General features: G+C 39.8%; 1 pseudogene; it reads left to right on the top strand.

The window, feature by feature from the left end:
- Positions 1 to 3,774: 3,774 nt before the first annotated feature.
- LOC122199996 lies at positions 3,775 to 4,713 on the top strand (annotated as a pseudogene).
- The last annotated feature ends 7,545 nt before the right edge of the window (positions 4,714 to 12,258 follow it).

Genomic DNA, 12,258 nt, shown 5'->3' with positions numbered 1-12,258 from the left:
TAATAAGATACTAGCAAATCGAATTCAACAGCATATAAAAAGAATTATTCACCATGATCAAGTGGGATTCATTCCTGGGATGCAGGGCTGGTTCAACATTCGCAAATCGATCAACGTGATACATCACATTAACAAAAAAAAAGAGAAGAACCATATGATCCTGTCAATCGATGCAGAAAAGGCCTTTGACAAAATCCAGCACCCTTTCTTAATAAAAACGCTTGAGAAAGTCGGGATAGAAGGAACATACTTAAAGATCATAAAGGCCATTTATGAAAAGCCCACAGCTAACATCATCCTCAACGGGGAAAAACTGAGAGCTTTTTCCCTGAGATCAGGAACACGACAGGGATGCCCACTGTCACCACTGTTGTTTAATATAGTGCTGGAAGTTCTAGCATCAGCAATCAGACAACAAAAGGAAATCAAAGGCATCAAAATTGGCAAAGATGAAGTCAAGCTTTCGCTTTTTGCAGATGACATGATATTATACATGGAAAATCCGATAGACTCCACCAAAAGTCTGCTAGAACTGATACATGAATTCAGCAAAGTTGCAGGATACAAAATCAATGTGCAGAAATCAGTTGCATTCTTATACACTAACAATGAAGCAACAGAAAGACAAATGAAGAAACTGATCCCATTCACAATTGCACCAAGAAGCATAAAATACCTAGGAATAAATCTAACCAAAGATGTAAAAGATCTGTATGCTGAAAACTATAGAAAGCTTATGCAGGTAATTGAAGAAGATATAAAGAAATGGAAAGACATTCCCTGCTCATGGATTGGAAGAATAAATATTGTCAAAATGTCAATACTACCCAAAGCTATCTACACATTCAATGCAATCCCAATCAAAATTGCACCAGCATTCTTCTCGAAACTAGAACAAGCAATCCTAAAATTCATATGGAACCACAAAAGGCCCCGAATAGCCAAAGTAATTTTGAAGAAGAAGACCAAAGCAGGAGGCATCACAATCCCAGACTTTAGCCTCTACTACAAAGCTGTCATCATCAAGACAGCATGGTATTGGCATAAAAACAGACACATAGACCAATGGAATAGAATAGAAACCCCAGAACTAGACCCACAAACGTATGGCCAACTCATCTTTGACAAAGCAGGAAAGAACATCCAATGGAAAAAAAGACAGTCTCTTTAACAAATGGTGCTGGGAGAACTGGACAGCAACATGCAGAAGGTTGAAACTAGACCACTTTCTCACACCATTCACAAAAATAAACTCAAAATGGATAAAGGACCTGAATGTGAGACAGGAAACCATCAAAACCTTAGAGGAGAAAGCAGGAAAAGACCTCTCTGACCTCAGCCGTAGCGATCTCTTACTCGGCACATCCCCAAAGGCAAGGGAATTAAAAGCAAAAGTGAATTACTGGGACCTTATGAAGATAAAAAGCTTCTGCACAGCAAAGGAAACAACCAACAAAACTAAAAGGCAACCAACGGAATGGGAAAAGATATTTGCAAATGACACATCGGACAAAGGGCTAGTATCCAAAATCTATAAAGAGCTCATCAAACTCCACACCCGAAAAACAAATAACCCAGTGAAGAAATGGGCAGAAAACATGAATAGACACTTCTCTAAAGAAGACATCCGGATGGCCAACAGGCACATGAAAAGATGTTCAACGTCGCTCCTTATCAGGGAAATACAAATCAAAACCACACTCAGATACCACCTCACGCCAGTCAGAGTGGCCAAAATGAAGAAATCAGGAGACTATAGATGCTGGAGAGGATGTGGAGAAACAGGAACCCTCTTGCACTGTTGGTGGGAATGCAAATTGGTGCAGCCGCTCTGGAAAGCAGTGTGGAGGTTCCTCAGAAAATTAAAAATAGACCTACCCTATGACCCAGCAATAGCACTGCTAGGAATTTATCCAAGGGATACAGGAGTACTGATGCATAGGGGCACCTGTACCCCAATGTTTATAGCGGCACTCTCAGCAATAGCCAAATTATGGAAAGAGCCTAAATGTCCATCGACTGATGAATGGATAAAGAAATTGTGGTTTATATACACAATGGAATACTACGTGGCAATGAGAAAAAATGAAATATGGCCTTTTGTAGCAACATGGATGGAACTGGAGAGTGTGATGCTAAGTGAAATAAGCCATACAGAGAAAGACAGATACCATATGGTTTCACTCTTATGTGGATCCTGAGAAACATAACAGAAACCCATGGGGGAGGGGAAGGAAAAAAAAAAAAAAAAAGAGGTTAGAGTGGGAGAGAGCCAAAGCATTAGAGACTGTTGAGGACTGAGAACAAACTGAGGGTTGATGGGGGGTGGGAGGGAGGGCAGGGTGGGAGGGAGGGGAGGTTGGGTGATGGGTATTGAGGAGGGCACCTTTTGGGATGAGCACTGGGTGTTGTATGGAAACCAATTTGACAGTAAATTTCATATATTAAAAAAGAAAAAAAAATAAATAAATAAAAAAATAAAAAATAAAAAATAAATAAATAAATAAATAAAAAAAAAAAAAAGAAATTTGGGGAAAAACATTACAAAGAGAAGAAAATGCAAAATCCCAAAGTTGGGAGTGTGTCCAGTTTGAGGAAATTCAAGGAAAACAGTGAGCAAAGGGGGCGTGGTAGGAGATAAGGTCAGAAGTAGTGGTGTGTGTGTGTGTGTGTGTGTGTGTGTGTGTGTGTGTGAGATATACATAGGGCCTTACTACTACAAGGATTTTGATTTTATTTGGAGTAATTTGGGTAGTCATGACATACTATCAGCAGGAGATTTACAATGTGTGAAAATTTTCATTTATTTTTTAATTTTTTCAACATTTACTTATTTTTGAGAGATGGAGAGAGAGAGTATGAGCAAGGAAGGGGCACAGGGACAGGGAGACACAGAGTCTGAATCAGGTTCCAGGCTTGACCTGTCAGCACAGATCCCAATGTGGGACTTGAATGCATGAACTGTGAGATTATGACCTGAGCCAAAGTCGGTCGCTTAATCGACTGAGCCACCCAGAAGCCTCTTGTGTGATATATTTTAACAAACTCGTGTAAAGTGTTAAGAGAATAGACTCAAAGGATTCAAGGGCAGAAGCCAGGAAACTGGGGAGGAGCCTATAATTTTCCATCTGAGAGAGGATAGTGGCTTGGACCAGGGCACTTGCAATTGAGGTGATAGGAAATAACTGGATCTGAGTATTCTGAATGTAGAGCCAAGAGGCTTTTGTGATGATTTAGATCTAGGAACTAAAGAAATGGATTTCCAACTAAATGAAAAATGATTCCAAGATATTACTCCTGAGCAAAACAAAGAACATCTCAAGTCTCCATTAACTGCTCTTATTGTTAACACATAAATTATCTCTTGGACATGAAATGGTCCAAGTCCTGTTACAGAGAGTTTACTGAGGCTGTGTAATCCCAGCTAAGAAGAATCCTGTCTTATGGATGAAACCAATCTTTTCCTGAAAGAGAAGGACTGTCCAATAGTCTTATGGCACATAAAGTAATTTAACTTTCCTATTATTTTTGGTATGGATACATACAAATGTAGATATGTGATCCAATTCTATGAGCTGGCAAAGGTCATATAATCTGTGTTATGGGAATATGAAAGAGCGCCCTCTTTTATGTCTCAAAGGACATGTTTTTGAGCTTCGATAAATTCAAAAAGATACAACTGACTGAAGAAGAAATCAGAGATGCACAAAGACATGTCACTCAAACCCAGAATTTCTCTGTTCATGTTCTCAGGTGATTGTGAACAACTGAGCCATGGGGATATGGTTGAATCGATCATCTATAGATGGCTTCACCCTCTTGGGCATCTTTTCCCATAGCCAGACTGGTGTCCTCTTCTCTGTGGTTATGGTAGTCTTCACTGTGGCCCTCTGTGGGAATGTCCTCCTCATCTTCCTCATCTACATAGATCCTCGGCTTCACACACCCATGTACTTCTTCCTCAGTCAGCTCTCCCTTATGGATCTTATTTTGATCTGTAATATCATGCCAAAGATGGCGGTCAACTTTTCTCTCTGGCAGGAAGTCCATCTCCTTTGTGGGTTGTGGCATACAAATTGGGTTTTTTTGTCTCTCTTGTGGGATCTGAGGGAATTTTGCTGGGACTCATGGCCTATGATTGTTATGTGGCAATCAGCCACTCACTTCACTATCCTGTCCTCATGAGTCAGAGAGTCTGTCTCCAGATTTCTGGGAGTTCCTGGGCCTTTGGGATACTAGATGGAATTATCCAGATGGTGGCAGCTTACCTTACTGTGGTTCAAGGAATGTGGATTACTTCTTCTGTGAGGTACCAGCTTTATTAAAACCGGCCTGTATGGACACAACCCTTTTTGACACTCTGCTCTTTGCTTCTGTGTCTTCATGCTGCTCCTTCCCTTTTCCATCATAGTGGCCTCCTATGCTCACGGCCTGAGGGCTGTGCTCCGCATGCACTCTGCTCAGGCCCGTAAAAAGGCCCTGGTCACCTGTTCCTCCCACCTAGCAGCTGTCTCCCTCTTCTACAGGGCAGCCATGTTCATCTACCTGAGGCCTCGGCGCTACCGGGCCCCTAGTCATGACAAGGTTGTCTCTATCTTCTACACGGTCCTTACTTCTATGCTCAACCCCCTCATTTATAGCTTGAGGAATCAGGACGTGATGGAAGCCCTGAGGAAAGGTCTGAACCATTGCAGGATTGGCAGCCAGCACTGAATAGAGGGGATCTAGTGCCTGGTGTTGCCTCCTCTTGGTTGCATAACATTGGTAAGTCATTCACCCCTTGTGAGTGTCTGTTTCCTCATCAGTAGAAGAGAATCATGAGACCTGTGCTACCTCACAGGGATCAGTATCTGTAAATCTAAAGCCTCATGAAGAAGCAATGCATTGATATTATTGCCATTATTAATCATTTATAAAGTTTTGAATTAAATGTACCTATTTCTTCATTCTTCTTGTTTATAACTGTGTTTCATTGAGTGTTTTAATTGCTAGGCACTGTTCTCTTCCCTTTGCATACCTTCTATACTATTTAATTGATGATTCAACTTGACAAATATGGATATTTTAAGTGGAAACTTCCTAGATGGCAGAAATTGAGTCTCTATGATTCTTCATGTATGGTTCCTAGCCTTCTGCCATGCTGCATTAGAGGCCTTATGAAGCTTCCTTTAGGAAATGTAAATATATACCTACAGTTTTCCAGTATATGAATCTATTATAAATAGCAGTGGTTCAATAAAATCTTATTGAATGAATGCAAGAAGAAGATATCAAATGAGATAATATGCATGGAAGCATTTTTAAAGCACTATTCTCATGTTAAGTGCGCTGTGGTAGCTGTGATTATTTCTATACTTCAAGTGCGGCAGCAGTAAAACTATATTTCTTTAAAAAGATGAACATCAGAACAGAAATAAATACAGAATTTAAGCCATTATTTTAAAATTTGTATATCAGTCAGTGTCTAGTCAGGAATAAAACCACATTGGTTATTTTACCAGAGAAAACATAATACAAAAAGTTGTTAACTAGATATTTGAGAACTGAAGTGGCAAAACGATAATGTTAAGGATTATAGAAGGAAATTTTTCCACAATTCCTTGACCTGGGATGTAAAGGGAAAGGTAAGGTAAGGATTTTAAAACTTGGCAACTTGGAGCCCAAACCTCAGAGGAGTGGGCACTCACTAGCGGGTATTCATACCTCAGAAGGGACCCTATGCAGATGTCTCCTGTACCTCAGAGAAGGCTGCCCTGATCCAACTTATGGAGTTCCTCCAGAGTCCAAAGGAAGAAGAGGAGCTTGCAGAGCGGGGTCCCAGACTTCTGACAAGTAGGTGACATAAAGTTAGTTCTGGTATCCTAGTTCACAGGAGTCTCTGTCCCCAGATTACTAAGGCTTAGGTGCTGCTCAGCTAGAGCAGGTTTCTCTAAGGGACACGGTGAGACTGGTTCTGTGATCGTGAAATAAAATTTGCAAAGTGGAGCCAACACCAAGATGAAGAATGAATGATGAAGACACACTACTGGGAAAATCTTGAAAGGAAAACTGAAAATCATGAAGAAGTTTTTTCCCTCGTCCTGGCTTACAGACTTCTAGAATCCTTACTGCCGTATCCAAATTCACACCTTGGTGACAAGGCAGCAGCAGCATCACAGTTTGGAATGTAGAGTGTGTGTTTGGAACTGAGGCAGTAGCTTAACAATTGGTACTGTCTACTCTTTTGTCTATTCAACTTCCAGACCATTTTACCAGTTTTTGAATTTCTGTTAATAAGCAACATCAACATAACAATATGTAACTAGTTTCTCTTTTAATAGCTTTTAATATAAATTCCTTTTAGTTAACATGCTGTGTAATATTAGTTTCATGTATACAATATAGTGATTCAACACCTACATACCACAGTCAGTCCTGATCACAAGTGCATTCCTTAATCCTCATCACCTATTTAACCTATCCTCCTTGTTGTTATAGATCCTTGAAAAGCATTGTTAGTATTTTGATAGGGGATTGCATTAAATGTGTAGATTTCTTTGGGTAATATAGTCATTTTAACAATATTTGTTCTCCCAATCTATGAGCATGAAATGTATTTAAATTTCTTTGTGTCATCTTCAGTTCCTTTCATCAGTGTTTTATGCTATTCAGAGTAAAGGTGTTTTACCCCTTTGGTTAGATTTATTCCTAGGTATCTTATGGTTTTTTGGTTCAATTATAAGTCGGATTTATTCCTTAATTTCTCTTTCTCTTGCTTCATTATTGTTGTATAGAGATGCAAGATATTTCTGTACATTGACTTTGTATCCTGCAAATTTACTGGATTTGTGTGTCGCTTTTAGCAGTTTTTTTTTTTTTGGGGGGGGGTGAGTCTTTTGAGTTTTCTATGTAGAGTATCACGTGATCTGCAAACAATAAAAGTTTTATTAATTCCTTAATAGTTTGGATTCCTTATATTTCTTTTTGTTGTCTGATTGCTGTGGTTAGAACATCCAGGACTATGTTAAATAATACTGGTGAGAGTGGTCATCCCTGTCTTATTCTTGACCATACAGGAAAAGCTCCATTGACCATGGGGGAGGGGAAAATAGGTGATAGGCATTGAGGAGGGCACTTGCTGGGAGAGTACCGAGTGTTGTAAGCGATGAACCATGGGAATCTACTCCTGAAGCCAAGAGCACACTGCATACACTGTATGTTAGCTAAATTGACAATTATATTTTTTAAAAAGGCCATTGTTTACTTGTTTATTTTCTGTTTTGATGATATGTCCATTGATGTAAGTGGGGTATTAAACTCCCCTACTATTATTGTATTACTGCCAATTAGTTCCTTCATGTTTATTATTATTATTTTTTTAATTTTTATTTAAATTCTGGTTAGATAACATACACTGCAATATTGGTTTCAGGAGTAGAATTCAGTGATTCATCACATATATATGCAATACCCAGTGCTTGTCATATTTTTTTTTTTAACGTTTATTTATTTTTGAGACAGAAAGAGACAGAGCATGAACGGGGAGGGTCAGAGAGAGGGAGACACAGAATCTGAAACAGGATCCAGGCTCTGAGCTGTCAGCACAGAGCCCGACGCGGAGCTCGAACTCACGGACTGCGAGATCATGACCTGAGCCGAAGTCAGCCGCTTAACCGACTGAGCCACCCAGGCGTCCCGCTTGTCATAATTTATTAATTGTTTTATTTATTTGGATGCTTCCATGTTTGAGGAATAAATATTTAAAATTGTTATATCTTCTTGTTGGATTATCTCCATGATGATCATGCAGTGCCCTTCTTTGTCTCTTGTTACAGTCTTTGTTTTAAAATTTTTTTTAATTTTACATTTATTGATTTTTGAGAGACAAAGTGAGACAAAGCATGAGTGGGGGAGAGGGAGAGGACGAGGCACAGAATCTGAAGCAGGCTCCAGGCTCTGAGCAAGTGTTCAGCGCAGATCCCCATGCGGGGCTCAAACTCACAAACCGTGAGATCATGACCTGTGCTGAAGTCAAATGCTCAACCAACTGAGCCACCCAGGTGCCCCCAGTCTTTGTTTTAAAGTCTTTTTTGTCCAAGACAAGTATTGCTACTTTGGCTTTCTTTGATATCCATTTGCATGATAAACGTTTCTTCACCCTCTCACTTTCTTTTTTTTTAAATATCAAATTTATTGTCAAATTGGTTTCCATACAACACTCAGTGCTCCTCCCAACAGGTGTCCTCCTCAATACCCATCACCCACCCTCCCCTCCCTTGCACCCCCCCCCCCCATCAACCTTCAGTTTGTTCTCAGTTTTTAAGAGTCTCATGTTTTGGCTCCCTCCCTCTCTAACTTCTTTTTTTTTTTCTTCCCCTCCTCCATGGTCTTCTGTTAAGTTTCTCAGGATCCACATAAGAGTGAAAACATATGGTATCTGTCTTTCTCTGTATGACTTATTTCACTTAACATAACATTCTCCAGTTCCATCCACCTTGCTACCAAAGGCCATATTTCATTCTTTCTCATTGCCATGTAGTATTCCGTTGTGTATATAAACCAGAATTTCTTTTTTAAAATTTTTTTTAAATGTTTATTTTTGAGAGAGAGAAACAGAGCAAGCAGGGGAGGGGCAGGGAGAGAGGGAGACACAGAATCCGAAGCAGGCTCCAGGCTCCAAGCTGTCAGCACACAGCCTGATGCTCGAAACAATGAACCAGGAGATCATGACCTGAGCTGAAGTCAGACGCTTAACTGACTGAGCCACCCAGGCGCCCCTAAACCAGAATTTCTTTATCCATTCATCAGTTGATGGACATTTAGGCTCTTTCCATAATTTGGTTATTGTTGAAAGTGCTGCCATAAACATTGGGATAAAAGTGATCCTATGTATCAGCACTCCTGTATCCCTTGGGTAATTTCCTAGCAGTGCTATTCCTGGGTCATAGGGTAAATCTATTGTTAATTTTTTGAGGAACCTCCACACTGTTTTCCAGAGTGGCTGCACCAGTTTGCATTCCCACCAACAGTACAAGAGGGTTCCAGTTTCTCCACATCCTCTCCAGCATCTATAGTCTCCTGATTTATTCATTTTAGCCACTCGACCAGCATGAGGTGGTATCTGAGTGTGGTTTTGATTTGTATTTCCCTGATGAGGAGCGACAATTGAGCATCTTTTCATGTGTCTGTTGGCCATCCAGATGTCTTCTTTAGAGAAGTGTCTATTCATGTTTTCTGCCCATTTCTTCACTGGGTTATTTATTTTTCAGGTGTGGAGCTTGGTGAGCTCTTTATAGATTTTGGATAGTAGCCCTTTGTACAATATGTCATTTACAAATATCTTTTCCCATTCTGTTGGTTGTCTTTTAGTTTTTTTGATTGTTTCCTTTGCAGTGCAGAAGCTTTTTATCTTTGTGAGGTCCCAATAGTTCATTTTTGCTTTTAATTGCCTTGCCTTTGGGCATGTGTCAAGTAAGAAATTTCTGCAGCTGAGGTCAGAGAGGTTTTTTCCTGCTTTCCCTCTAAGGTTTTGATGGTTTCCTGTCTCACATTCAGGTCCTTTATCCATTTTGAGTTTATTTTTGTGAATGGTGTAAGAAAGTGGTCTAGTTTCATCCTTCTGCATGTTGCTGTCCAATTCTCCCAGCACCATTTGTTAAAGAGACTTTTTTTCTATTGGATGTTCTTTCCTGCTTTGTCAAAGATTAGTTGGCCATACTTTTGTGGGTCTAATTCTGGGTTTTCTATTCTATTCCACTCGTCTCTGTGTCTGTTTTTGTGCCAATACCATGCTGTCTTGATGATTACAGCTTGGCACTGGAGGCTAAAGTCTGGGATTGTGATGCCTCCTGCTTTGGTCTTCTTCAAAATTACTTTGGCTATTTGGGGTCTTCAGGGTTCCATACAAATTTGAGGATTGCTTGTTCTAGCTTCAAGAAGAATGCTGGTGCAATTTTGATTGGGATTGCATTGAATGTGTAGATAGCTTTGGGTAGTATTGACTTTTTTTTTAATGAAATTTATTGTCAAATTGGTTTCCATACAACACCCAGTGCTCATCCCAAAAGATGCCCTCTTCAATACCCATCACCCACCCTCCCCTCCCTCCCACCCCCCATCAACCCTCAGTTTGTTTTCAGTTTTTAAGAGTCTCTTATGCTTTGGCTCTCTCCCACTCTAAACTCTTTTCTTTTTCCTTTCCCTCCCCCATGGGTTTCTGTTAAGTTTCTCAGGATTCACATAAGAATGAAACCATATGGTATCTGTCTTTCTCTGTATGGCTTATTTCACTTAGCATCACACTCTCCAGTTCCATCCATGTTGCTACAAAGGGCCATATTTCATTCTTTCTCATTGCCATGTAGTATTCCATTGTGTATATAAACCACAATTTCTTTATCCATTCATCAGTTGATGGACATTTAGGCTCTTTCCACAATTTGGCTATTGTTGAGAGTTCTGCTATAAGCATTGGGGTACAAGTGCCCCTATGCATCAGTACTCCTGTATCCCTTGGGTAAATTCCTAGCAGTGCTATGGCTGGGTCATAGGGTAGGTCTATTTTTAATTTTCTGAGGAATCTCCACACTGTTTTCCAGAGTGGCTGCACCAGTTTGCATTCCCACCAACAGTGCAAGAGGGTTCCCATTTCTACACATCCTCACCAGCATCTATAGTCTCCTGATTTGTTCATTTTGGCCACTTTGGTGCGAAGTGATATCTGAGTGTGGTTTTGATTTGTATTTCCCTGATGAGGAGCAACGTTGAGCATCTTTTCATGTGTCTGTTGGCCATCCGAATGTCTTCTTTAGAGAAGTGTCTGTTCATGTTAGCTGCCCATTTCTTCACTGGGTTATCTGTTTTTCGGGTGTGGAGTTTGGTGAGCTCCTTATAGATTTTGGATACTAGCCCTTTGTCCTATATGTCATTTGCAAATATCTTTTCCCATTCCGTTAGTTGCCTTTTAGTTTTGTTGGTTGTTTCCTTTGCTGTGAAGAAGCTTTTTATCTTCATGAGGTCCCAATAGTTCATTTTTGCTTTTAATTCCCTTGCCTTTGGAGATGTGTCAAGTAAGAAATTGCTACGGCTGAGGTCAGAGAGGTCTTTTCCTGCTTTCTTCTCTAGGGTTTTGATGGTTTCCTGTCTCACAGTCAGGTCCTTCATCCATTTTGAGTTTATTTTTGTGAATGGTGTGAGTAAGTGGTCTAGTTTCAATCTTCTGCATGTTGCTGTCCAGTTCTCCCAGCACCATTTGTTAAAGAGACTGTCTTTTTTCCATTGGATGTTCTTTCCTGCTTTGTCAAAGATTAGTTGGCTATACTTTTGTGAGTCTAGTTCTGGGGTTTCTATTCTATTCCATTGGTCTATGTGTCTGTTTTTGTGCCAATACCATGCTGTCTTGATGATGACAGCTTTGTAGTAGAGGCTAAAGTCTGGGATTGTGATGCCTCCCGCTTTGGTCTTCTTCTTCAAAATTACTTTGGCTATTCGGGGACTTTTGTGGTTCCATATGAATTTTAGGATTGCTTGTTCTAGCTTCGAGAAGAATGCTGGTGCAATTTTGATTGGGATTGCATTGAATGTGTAGATAGCTTTGGGTAGCATTGACATTTTGACAATATTTATTCTTCCAATCCATGAACATGGAATGTTTTTCCATTTCTTTGCACTTCTTCAATTTCCTTCATAAGCTTTCTATAGTTTTCAGCATACAGATCTTTTACATCTTTTGTTAGGTTTATTCCTAGGTATTTTATGATTCTTGGTGCAATTGTGAATGGGATCAGTTTCTTTATTTGTCTTTCTTTTGCTTCATTATTAGTGTATAAGAATGCAACTGATTTCTGTACATTGATTTTGTATCCTGCGACTTTACTGAATTCACGTATCAGTTCTAGCAGACTTTTGGTGGAGTCTATCGGATTTTCCATGTATAATATCATGTCATCTGCAAAAAGCAAAAGCTTGACTTCATCTTTGCCAATTTTGATGCCTTTGATTTCCTTTTGTTGTCTGATTGCTGATGCTAGAACTTCCAACACTATGTTAAACAACAGTGGTGAGAGTGGACATCCCTGCTCTGTTCCTGATGTCACGAGGAAAGCTCTCAGTTTTTTCCTACTGAGGATGATAGTAGCTGTGGGCTTTTCATAAATGGATTTTATGATGTTTAAGTATGTTCTTTCTATCCCGACTTTCTTGAGGATTTTTATAAGAAAGGATGCTGAATTTTGTCAAATGCTTTTTCTGCATCGATAGACCAGATCATATGGTTCTTTT

Source organism: Panthera leo, chromosome A1 (assembly GCF_018350215.1).
Source record: "Panthera leo isolate Ple1 chromosome A1, P.leo_Ple1_pat1.1, whole genome shotgun sequence".
NCBI lineage: Eukaryota > Metazoa > Chordata > Mammalia > Carnivora > Felidae > Panthera > Panthera leo.
Note: the sequence above shows the minus strand (reverse complement) of the source record. Positions and strands in the feature narration are given on the sequence as shown.